Source organism: Pavona decussata, unplaced genomic scaffold, assembly GCF_977016875.1.
Source record: "Pavona decussata unplaced genomic scaffold, jaPavDecu1.1 SCAFFOLD_4, whole genome shotgun sequence".
Taxonomy (NCBI): Eukaryota; Metazoa; Cnidaria; class Anthozoa; order Scleractinia; family Agariciidae; genus Pavona; species Pavona decussata.
Window position 1 is genome coordinate 936231 of NW_028145428.1, and position 12580 is coordinate 948810.

At 35.9% G+C, this 12580-nt stretch overlaps 1 pseudogene; it reads right to left on the reverse strand.

The window, feature by feature from the left end:
• The window catches only part of LOC146489655 (uncharacterized), a 28935-nt pseudogene extending 17714 nt beyond the window's left edge, over positions 1-11221 (reverse strand).
• Between the last annotated feature and the right edge of the window lie 1359 nt (positions 11222-12580).

Sequence of the window (12580 nt, forward strand, 5' to 3'; positions counted from 1 at the left end):
CCCTGCACGTGCAGGTCATTGTACTGCTAATTACAACCTATTGTTTTCTCCACGCATGACTGATTTTGCTGAATTTAATCAAAATCCCACGTAAACTTTCGGTCTTGTCTTTTAGCTTCATGCTTTGAACCGACAACGTTAGTTGAAATGACTGTATACGGCCACGGCTCTGATAAAAGTCGTATGCTAATGGGGAAAAATGTAAACAATGGCGTCAATCAGTGAGAGTCGACTATAAGTTCTATGTTGTTTACTGAATGGCCAGGAAGAGTGAAATGAGTGAGTGGGTGGTTCTTGCATTATTCAAGAGTGACCCTTATCAGGAGCCCATTATTAGGATGCATCGCCATCTAACTTCTGTTCCTGCAGTTTCATCTCACTGACATTTACAACTTTTGCGAGATAAGTCTAATTAGATGGAGTACATAGGTATTATGTAGTTGCAATTAAATTATTTCAGCATTTTAGTCAAGTCCTTCCTCACCTACCACGTGATGTCAGGCAAAAGATCCCGACATCCTACCTGTTCATTTTCTCTATGATGAATCTGTTTCCTGTTTAATGTATGATATCCAAAACAAACTAGCACCTGTTCATGTTCAAAATTTATTTAAACATGTCTCAGATATACATTCCTACAACACCAGGTCAGCAACCGCCGACAAATTTTATATCAATAATCATGTCTTCACGTCTTGATCAACTAAAGAATTCATTTTCTCGATTTGGCGCACGGCTATGAAATTCTTTACCGGATAATATTAGAAAGTCTGACAACAGAAAACTATTCAAAAGACAAATACATGAAATACTTATCAACATTTTAAAAAAAGAAAATGATATGCTTACCTTACACCTTCTTCAATTCTTGAAATAATGAAAAGCTTGCGAATATGTGAACAATCCTATAATTTCTATCAGCCAGCGAATCCCTTTTTTTGCGTCACTTGTTTGTTTACTACTTATTTAACTTTTATTTTAGTCAATTCAGTTGTTAACACCAAATGTATTTGCATTTAGTTAAGTATAAACATACCTACCCGCCTCGACTAGCTTCAGCTATTTGCGGGTAGGGATATAAACACCTTGTAAGTAACTGTTTTTTTTTAAATTAACTGTAAAGTGCACACTACACCACCTAAGAGACGGCTCCAACAAATACAGTATGCGCTCCAAAACAAGATGACTGTGTTGTTTCCTAGTCTCTTGTTGTACTAACTAATGCATTAGACGTATTTTCATCTTCAGTAATCGACGCCCGGTACTGATAGGATTCTTTCTAAACGTCTCTTCTCAATTTCAAGAACACTAAAAAGTATAATTTACTCGGCACTGGCTATGGTGAACGTGCCACTATCGAATGTGAATATCCGCGCCTGCTATTTTCCCGCTTTTTTTTATATTTGTTTACGCCAACAGTGAACATTGTTCCTTGAAAAGGTAGTGGACAGAAATGAGCGGGATTTGCGGGGGAGGGGGGGTGGGGGGGTTAGCATAGTCCAAGGACTGCAAGATATTGTGTTATTTGACTACTGTATAGTTCACTTTTCTTAAACGTAAAAAAAAAATAATAATAATAAAAATAATAAATAATTAAATAGTTCGAGATATTGCAGTTGACGTCACATTTCACACAACTGCTATAATGAATTTGCACCTGAGCCAAAAAATTGTGAAATTTATCTAGTTCTAACAAATCAACACTTGCGCCAGATGAACAATTAAATAGAATTAAAGGAATACCCTCGCAATTATTTATGCAGTTTCGGCAGTTGCGAAAAGAAAGCGTGAAATAACAAAAACAAAAACAAACCAAAAAAAAAAAAGAAACAGAAAAGGAGAAAACAGAAAAAAAGAACAACAACAAAAAACAGATTCGAACCCATGACCCCTGAAATACTTGAGCTATCAAGCCAACTGGGAGTTGGTCATATTGTGAGTTGGTAAAAAGATACCCTGGTGAGGGTGAATTAATTTCCACTTATAAATACATGAAACACGTATTTTGAACTTCGGATGAAAGATCAAAAAGAAGAAAGATCCCTGAGTTACTACGCAACTTAAGGACAGTGCCTACTATTGTTAAAGCGAAAATGTTTTGCGCATCACGAGATACTAGGCTATGGGTAGTTCCTATTAATACAGGAATATTTTTTCGCGGTTGAAAACTATACAGAGAAAGCAGGACTTACCAAATGCAGTTGGTATCTCAAAAGAAAACTGGGGAAACCTTGCATTTTTTAGAGAAAATTAAACTTCAATTTAGGAAAAAAATCCCATATAGTTCTTTATCTTTTGATGCTTTTTGGAGATGAAGAATCGTGTTTACGGCTAACTGCAAACGTTAATTCGCGTTTATGTTTTCTTGAGAAAAAGCGAACAAATATGAGATAGTGAAAACTAATTCTGGCCTTTGATGCTAGCGCAAAAGTACTCGATTTGACAGAGAAACTGAAAACAGCAAGCGGCAAATATAGGATAAACATGGTCACGCGGTCATATCCCACGTTTGCCGTAAACGTCATTCTTTAATAACTTCTCTATTTGTTGATTAATTGTCTTTCGCTTTGCTAAGATCTGCTTTTCTCGCATAGTCCTAAACTGCACAAAAAATACTACGGTATTAATAAACGAACCATACACTGATAAACTGGCATGGGATTATTTGTGCCCCGGAAATCTGACTTGACTTGGCTTTGTACAGCAGGCATCGATCCTTTGTAAATTTTAAGCGAGGGATCATGACAGAGGAATTAGCACATAATTTAATTTCTTAGATATCTTTTGCAACGGGATGGTGGTACATCGATTACTAGTATGATGTTCATTAACTTCTGGCAACACCAAAAAACCTCTCTGAAGATACAGTCAAACCTGTATTAAGCATTCCAAATGTTAACTTATTAGACATTGAGAATGTTAACTTATTAAACATTCAGAATGTTAACTTATTAGACATTGAGAATGTTAACTTATTAAACATTCAGAATGTTAACTCATTAAACATTCAGAATGACACTTTAATAATTATGACTTGAAATTACTCACTAAATTGAACGTGGTACCTTTACGTCGTACTCTTAATACAACAAACATTGTAATTTTACCTTCAGATTCAGTGAATGAACTCCGTAATATTATGTCGAGATTTTGCGACGATGATAAGTTGACGTCGTGTGTATGGCGTTCATCGTGTGATCACAACGTGAATAATATGCGCTTTGAATTTTACGTCGTAATTTGACGAAATAAAATTAACAGCGTGTTTTGTTGACACGTGTATATGACATTCAGAAGACGTTGACATGGTGCGTAAGGATTACGTTGTAAATTTTACGGCGTAATATTCGTGACAGTAATATGACCTCCTCGACGTTCAGGAGGTGTTTGCACGTCTAAAATGTGCTCAAAGTGTTTTGAGCAGTAATGAACGCCATATGCACTTCCAGTAAATCTGATATCGGTAGCATTTAGTAACCAGTTTCTATCACATTTATGGTTCGCCTAATAACTAACTACTTTCCCGTACAAAACTTTGCCTCATAGAGTTAATGTTAACTACACTTTAATTAGGTGGAGAGGCATGACCTGGTTACGAGTAAATCTCAAGACTATAACTGATGTTACAGTGTTATTGTTAAGTTAGTTTGTGTCCTAATTGTATGAACTTACATGACTGCCCTGGTCCAGAAGAATCGTGGTTGGTTGCTTTGGAGTACAGTTGACGATGCAATTTGTGTGATGCCTCAAAGCCTTGCCCTGAGTACTTGTACAGCGAACAAAACTGACGAAGCAGCATGGCTCTGTGGTCAATCACAAGATGACTATAATCGCCTGTACCGAGGTGTATGCCAAATAACTTTTTCAGTAGGAATTCCCACTCTTTGCACTAAAATTGCAATAAAATAAACTTTGATTTAAAATTTGTACATGAAAAGCAAGAAAATGCTCCATTGCCATCTTTCCAGTTGGCCAACATGGACAAATTTCATTATTTTATATTTAATTTTAAAAGGGTTCTTGTACATTGTCGAATTCCATCCCTAAACACTCTGTCACGTAGGGTCAATGTCTCTCCAGCCACTGCAAACCTTAGCAGGAATGAAAAAAAAATGGACTATAATAAATATTATTAATCATTATTGGAGACACCAGCTAAATTAACTCTCTTGAGAAGAATAAACGTTATTAAAATGAACATGTACAGGTATGTACATGTACATTTCATCAAAAGTGAAGACCATAGTTAAATCATTAACACGTTACACTATCAATGTTAATTACAGTAAACTTTGTGACTATTTTGGTTCTAAAGTAAATAAAATCTAAGCTATTCAAGTTCTTGGATCAAAATGCGCCAAGCCAATAATATCATCATAACATAAATTTTTTTACCTTTTTGAAAAACTCGATTTGAAGTTCAGTTGCACAGCTTGCAAAGGGGTCTTGTTGTTGCGGATGTTGGTAAACTGATCTTGAGTTTCTCTTTCTTTTCTTTTGTTTGGGCTGCTCAATTATCGTTGTCAGGTGATCTGACATACCACTCAATTCCAGAAATTTTGACTCAAGCTTTTGTTGCTTAGCTTCCCATTCTTTTTTGATATCGGAAAGAAAATTTTTGAAATCTGAAAAGTTAAATGTAGATGTATAACTGTTTATTAATAACAACTATCCAGAATCTTGACCATCTTGGGAGTGTTTATTGGTAAGTAATAATGTAACACACACAGGTCACAAAAGCAACAGAAACAATTAATAATGCTTGACCACTGTGCCTTTGTCACATTTCGTTGTCCAGATTTTAACAGCATTTAACATGGAGTATCCACATAGAACTCCAATACTAATCCTGGAACAAAAGGGTAGCTTGAAATTAAGTCTATTCTGATCATATTCAAAATCAGGCCACTCTAGGGAAAACGTGTCTCCATGTATTGTAAAAGAAATGGCCATATTAGGTTACGTTAATTTTAGAGAAATTGTTTGAGTTTGTTTGAACCAAAACCTGACTTTCCCTAATAAAACATAGTGTCCATATAAGTGGGTGACAGCAAGGCTGTGTACAATAATTATTATATTCGAAATTCTTTGTTAATTTTAAATTTGCCTCTTCCCACCATTTTCTTCAATCTTGGCAGTTTCTTGTGGAATTCCATAATCCCTTTTATTCCCCCACACTCCCAGCATGTCAGAAATTTACTTAAAAGAAAACATCAGAGACAGTCTTGTTTAAGATCTGTATGTATACATGTATGTTTACTCACAACTGAATTTAACAATAAAATAATTATTAAAACGAGCTTTCAAACAAAAAAAAAACAACAAGGAATAAACAATGGTTAAACATAAATTATTTCATGTTTACAGATGACGCTAACATAAACAAAGTCACACTTTTTAAAGTGCTACTATGACGAAATTCGGGTCTTTCTAATCTGAGCCGTTTTAAAACATAATCAAGTAGTTTGTACGTGAAAAAGAATGCTGTTTACTATTTTCAAATATCTATTTTTGTTCCGGAGATATTCAAGTTGTTAAAATATGCAAATTAGCCAAGTGATGACGTCATAAACTCAACCGAATTTTGATCAAATATTATGTAAAAAGATATCTCAGCTAATTTGTATCAGAAATGCTTGATTCTATGCAGTTATATTGTTCCAGGTATGCTTCATAATATAAGCTTGTCATTTTTGTTACCATGGCAACATACTGGGTTCCAGTCTTCCCTGATACTTAAGGCTTTGCTGGCCACCTTTGGCGTTCTATTTTGATATTTGCCAATGGTGCATCATCTGCATGATCCAGCAAGCGTATTAATATGTTAAGTCGAGTTCGTGGCCTTGTCAAATATTTTTCAAGCTGAAAGTCACTAAAATATTGAAATCAGGTGGGAGGGGACTGGAACAGAGTGAGTTGCCATGGGAACGGAATTTTTTATAGCCGTAGGTGTATTGCCTTTAGAGCTATTAGCCTGTTAGGTTTCAATGGTCTCTGCTGTAAATTGACCGAGATAGCTCTATTTATATACTTGATGTTATATTGAGTTGAGAATATGACGTCATCAGTCATCTCATTTACATATTTTACACATTTTTCAAACTTAAATATCTCCGGAACCAATGCAGATATTGAGAAACGGTAAACGACGTTTTTAATCTTTCCTAGAATTCTATGTGATAAACCTTAAAATTCAAGAGGTAAAAATTTGATCATAGTAGCACTTTAAAGAACATTTTGATGATTATAGCCATGTAGAAGTTCCTAAATTAGGAACAGGACAAGCAATATAAATAGGACACTTTTATTGTTATATTGAACCAGGTATTACATTCTTGGCTATAAACATCTTTAGTCAGCCCCCCCCCCCCCCTCAAAAAAAAAAAAAAAAAAAAAGTTTTGATACACACATGCAGAGATTGAAATGTGATGGTACGTGTATTAGATGAAATAAAAGACCTACAATGCTAGCTAGAGAGATAGCAGAACTATTAAATGTATGTAGACTAACCATTTTTCTCTCTTCAAAAAATGTTACATAGTCCAAGATCACTTGTGCTGCTCCAGGGCACTGCTTATAGTAATTTGTGACTTTTTCTAGTGGCAGGGATCTCTCAACAATGCTGTCAAAATGTCTTCCTTCTTAAATGATCCTGCAGTGTAACACAATATGCTTTTCAGATGAACAATTACACTAATTTTAATTACCTAATATAAACACCTCAATGATTTGCAAGAATAGCTATGGAACACACTTAACTACAAATCAAGTACATCATTAGTAATGGTTCCTACTAAATTTTAACTCTGTGCAACTAAGGCATGTAAGAGATAGGTACAGGTATCACTATTCACTATACAAGCAAACAAACAATCAGACCAAAAATTATCAAACCAGAAAAAGATGCCACTTTTATGTTGTTCCTCTCTATTGCTGTCTTCTGTCCAGGTCTCTCTTTCACAGTAACACGCGAAAGCGTTTGCAACTTTCAGGCCCATGGTCAGACAATGCTTGATTCAGCTCCTCAAGAGACCCAACACGGTGAGCAAATATTCCCCAAGAGCCTAACAGCTGCTCACAGTTCCGCATCTTGCAGTGTAGAGAACACAGGTTCATATGGCTGAGGTCCTCTTCAAGCAAAAACAGAAGGTCATCGCGAAGACCTGTAGATCTTTAATGCATGAAAAGTTTTATCAATAACCTATCAGGATAGTATGAAGTACAATGATTATTCAGTATTGAATTTATTTGTTTTAGTCAGCAGATACCCTGCCTCTAAAGTTAAGTCACTCAATATATAAGATGACATTAAATCTGTCACTTTACATTGCTCTTGATGATAAATTATAGTATTAAATCTCTAATTTAGTCCAAATTTCCTACCCTAACAAAAAAAGTTTTCCCCCAGGCTCACTTCAGTATGACAATTCTCTAGTTAAGTACATTGTCAGATATGGCTTAAACTACATTTGACAGGCCTCATGCATACATGTCTTCAAAGCTGTCTCCTGTGGATTATAAAAAAGTGCACTTTTGTCAATTCGTACCTGCCAATATTAGCCTTGGATCTTAAGCAGTCCACACAAGTTTCACCTGGATCAACACCATGACACGTACAACCCTGGGAAATCAGCAAATTAGACTGTTACCAGAGGGGAAAAAATGGGCCATATTCACCTTCACTACTTTTTGGTCAAATACATGTACTCAAGGCAGACCAAAAAGATTTAAGAGAGACATACTCAGGCAAACAGCCCGCAATTACTAACTTTATCCTTATCCTAAGGAACCACACGACACTTTTTAAATTTAAAAACATGTTTCGACAGAAACTTCTGTCATCTTCAGTTTAAATTACAAAGCACAGAGTTGAATATATAGTGCAAACCAAAATGCTAATTAACTATAAACACAAAGGAAAAATGACAATGTACTGAATACTACAGAGAAAGTTTTAAATTAACATGATAAAGTAGATGATTGAGTGTAGGTTTTTCCCATTGAATGTGAATGGCTTCTTTTACCTTAAGTTGAAAGGTGGTAGGAGCTTGATCTAGGATGCTGAAACAGTCAGTAGAGCACGAAGTGCAGCAATGCTCAGAATTTTGTAAATGTTTAAAAATGTGAGAGGTCCTGTCACTGAAAATGTGCTGACGTACGCACATGGAAAAATGCCGGGTGATTTCACCGACATAGCAGGCATTACAGCCCACACACAAAAACTTATAAACCACACCCCCCACGGAGCCCACGAGGGACAGGATCCTTCACATTGAACAGGTTACTGATTTTAAAGGATGAGAAAACTAACTTAATGTCAATGTTGTTACAATAACGTTTGACAAAATGGGGAACCTTTTTCTGCGTGATAATAGAAAAAGGACCAATGTAAGGTAACGTAAAGTAAAGGGTAGGTGCAGTGTCAGAGACAGAAACCAGTGGATTACCGCCATGACGAGTAAATGCGAGGTAACGATTAATAGTGTTTTGGACTAGATGGACTGGAAGTTTCGTAATGTCCTCATGAAAGCCCGACCAGGTGTTGTTGATCTTATAGGCCCTGTCCATTAGCGTGCGAATGAGACCCAGTTTGTAGAAATGCGATGTAAAACTCAAGTAATTGGTGAAAAGGCCCGTGAAGGTTTTCTTATGGTAAAAACTAGTGACAGGAGAGTGAGTGTCAATGTTGATCAAGACATCTAAGAAAGGTATCCTATGTAAATGCAAGTCTTGAAAACTTGGTGAAATAATAATTTACTTACCCTTATGGCATCACAAACCGCGCAGAATTAGCATCATACCCCTTGCCACCAAGAACAAAGTCTTCATCATCTCCTTTTTGTAGGAAAAGCAACAGTGCCTTATAATCAAGAGTAACTGCAAAACAAGCAATGGAAACAGAACTTGTTAAGACACTTGCTGAAGTAGCTTGGCACTATAATAATTTTTATTAGTGCCACATTACTTCAGCTTTTGCAGGTTTTATTATTAGTCCTGAAAGTAATTGCATCTTTTAGTAACTTTCTTTCATTTTCCTTTACTGAGTAATTATTATACATGTACAATGTAACTTAAAAAAAAAACTAAATTTGTACCACTTTTTCGATCAATTAGAAGCAAATTAACAAAGCCAGTCACATCATGATTTGGCCGTGCGTGCTCTTAATGCTTAATGCCATTTACTTGCAACTGCTTCAATTTACTTCTTAACATGCTAACTGTCAGATCACTCCATTAATTAATGGCCTGTTTTTGTGGACCACTGGTGGCTGGATATAGATAGTGGTCCACGGTATTATTTTACTGAATACCTGCAAATTTGATCTGGTACTTTTTGCCATCTACAATGATACCGTTTTTCTTTATTTTTCATTTCTGTTCATTCAAATTTGAGATCAGCTTGGTAAGTTGTTGTCTAAAAAGAAATAAAAGCTAAATTAATACTGCAGAACAAAAGAACAAAATACACTGAGATATTTTCAATTACAGATTATAACTAAAAGAAAACTGTCTAATAATATTTTATTACATTTTAACAGTAATAGCTCATAATAATACTTTTCCCTATGGCATTTGTTTTGTATACCCATCCCAGACCTTGTTTATAGACTTGGATCAGGGACACTTGGAAAATTATCATTGCATGGTAATTTGAGTACTTAGAATATTCAGATGACTTTAAATCACAGCAAATTTCAGTGCTCTGTAGAGGCTAATGTGATGTGCCTGTCATGAATCATTTGCTCATGATCTGGTGAAGGAAATTCCACCATAAAGAGAGGCACAGCATTAAAAACATAATAATAATAAAATAACTTCTTCAAATTATAAAAATCCATACTGGAAAAGGATCATGAAATTACTCTCATCATTTTCTGACCATAGGCAAATCATTACTGGCAAATCATGGGTGGCAAATATTGTTTAAAGATCTTTGGATGTCAATTATACAGCATTTCACAAATAAGTGTTTACTCTATGGGCTCATTTTATGGGTAAATTTCCTTCACCATTGTTGGATCTTGGTCAAATCATGACAGGCTAATCAACCGGTGAGTCATTGTTTGAATCAGGTGGATTGCGGTAATGAAGAGAAATCTTGCATATATAATGATGCACAATGGAAATAATCGTATTGTCGATTCAATTACAATACTCTTGTCTTGTGTACATTTTTGCAACTGGAGATTTTTCTCCTGTTTTATTGGTATAAAAGAAGGAGGTCATTTGTCAAATAACATACAGTGTTCTTGTGGAGTCCAGAGGTAGAGAGAATATCAACTCCTTGTTTTCTGTCTACGCCAGCCTTGTCTACAGCTTTAGGTTTTAGAAAGTCTGGTAAATTTCGTGTGGCATCAGTTGACTCTTGATGCTCCTTCTCGTTGCGTAGTGTCGAATCTTTATCAGAATGCTGCATAGTTTGGAATGTAGCTTTGGGTGCTTTTGGTGTAAGACCAGTAGAGGAAGAGCTCGCCGACTGAAACCGGCAAGCCAGGGGAATCTTGATAGGTAACTTTGCTAAATGGTCCGGTCAGATTTTCTTGCTTGTCTGTGCTACCAGCACACACACTGAAGGCGATACCATCGGACCTGATGAGCTTTTTTCAAGCTTCTTCTCCCTCTTTATGCGTGTATTCATTGATTCTGAATGGTAGATTCTCTGTTTACCATCGGACCTTCTGCAGAGAGATCTGAATTCTTTAAATGTCTCAATTTTCCGAGCACAATTCCGGCATACAAACTGTGACAATCCGTCATTTTCATTCTCTTCAAGACCAGTAATTTTTACTGTAATAATCCTTCCATGATCGCTTCTCCCTGGGACTTTTGGCCGAAAAGTGAAATGGGCCAATCATAAGAACTCAAGGGATTACAACAGCAGCAACAAATCTTCGTGTTCACAAGTTTAGTTGGAGTTTTTTTGTGCCATATTTGTAAATTCCGCGCTCAGCTATTCTGATTTTGTTTACAAACAATTTTTTTTTCTGGTAGCTGATGCATGAGTAGTTTGATAAATCGAGTAGCCAATCAAAATCGCTCCAGAAAGTGATTATTCCAGAGCTCCGTGTCTTGGCGCTGACCAAAAGACATGTGGGCTCTGGGAACGAGATTGACAATAGGCCTGAAAACGAAGTTTTACACAGCTTGTATGGTCTTCACATTTCCCCTTTCTTTTCCTCCTAACTCTTGATACACATTTGTCGCCTTATAGCTAGGCATCATACATATACCTGCAGACTCAAAAACATGTTACCTGATTTGTAGGTACATAAACTATTAATTGGGAACTCAATGGAAATTGAAAGGCATATAACAGTCCACAACAATGCCTCAAACTCCTACATTTACTAACAGAAATGGTTTCCTTTTTAAAACAAACTCTCTCGAAATTACCAAGAGGTTTATTGGATTATGTGAGCAAAGCATTGTCAAATGTAAAATACAGAACAACCCAACTTGTATGCGTCTTTTTTTGGTCATAAATTGATTTAATTGTATACGATTGTATGTGTATGTATAGGTGTAGCAGTGGTAAATAAAGATATTAAGAGCCGCCCTCTATAAATATCGACTATCGTCGTTTGAACGAGAAAAAATGAAATCCGTCAAACTTTGTCAGAAGAATAGTCTATATAAATGATTCACATAAATATAACTTTCAGCTCAGTTCGATTCGTATTTTAGCTGTAGTACGACCATCTTGGTTTTGCCGCTCTGAGAGGGCTTTAAGCAGCCATTTTAGGGCACACTTTTAACAATTTGCCTTACAAAGAAAACGTTACAAATCCGAACAAAACTCATTATTAGAGACAAGCAAATGTTTTTTGTTAGGTTGAGAAGCTTTCTTGGGAATTTGATCGAAATCTGACTTTTTTACAAAATTTTTTATTTCTTCCCTTTTTCACTACTCTTTAAATGCCAAAAAATGGCTGAGTGTAAAGAAATCAAAATTAAATTTCTTACCTAGAACGCATACGTTGTTCAAATTTATGGCCAACATGGGTGATAATGATGGGCGGAGTAACATAAATAACCTGGAGAAGGGTGGGAGGGATGGGGGAGGGAAGGCAGTTGCTGTCTTGCAGTGTATAACTGGCTTGTATGACCTATAATGGTAAGTAAGGCGCCAAAGGGTATTTGTTTTTGCCCTCTTTGGCCTCAAATGGGGTTGTGAACACTCTGCTCTGGAATTGGATATGGTTTTTAGTAGAGGCTTCCTTCTTATTCTCTTCATTTCTTGAAAAGTTAAGTTTTATTAACATCGGGAATTTGTACCCCTTCAATTTAAGGGTCTGGTCTGAAATTGGGTAGAGAAAACGCAAAATACGGTTTAAAATAGGGTAAGGGTTTCAATAAGCGTGCCCCAAAAATCAAGAGTCAGAAAAAAAGTCACAAAAAACCAAAAGTCAGAAGATACCTCCAGACACACCCACTGAAAATGCTTATTTATATACTTACAATAAAAACCAAACTCAAACATGGCTCAATATTGATTTCTAGATAGAATTCTACATCTGGTCTTGTTTTTTCACAAGTCTGCTCAAAATCCGGTCCTCTTAGAATATTGATATAATTATT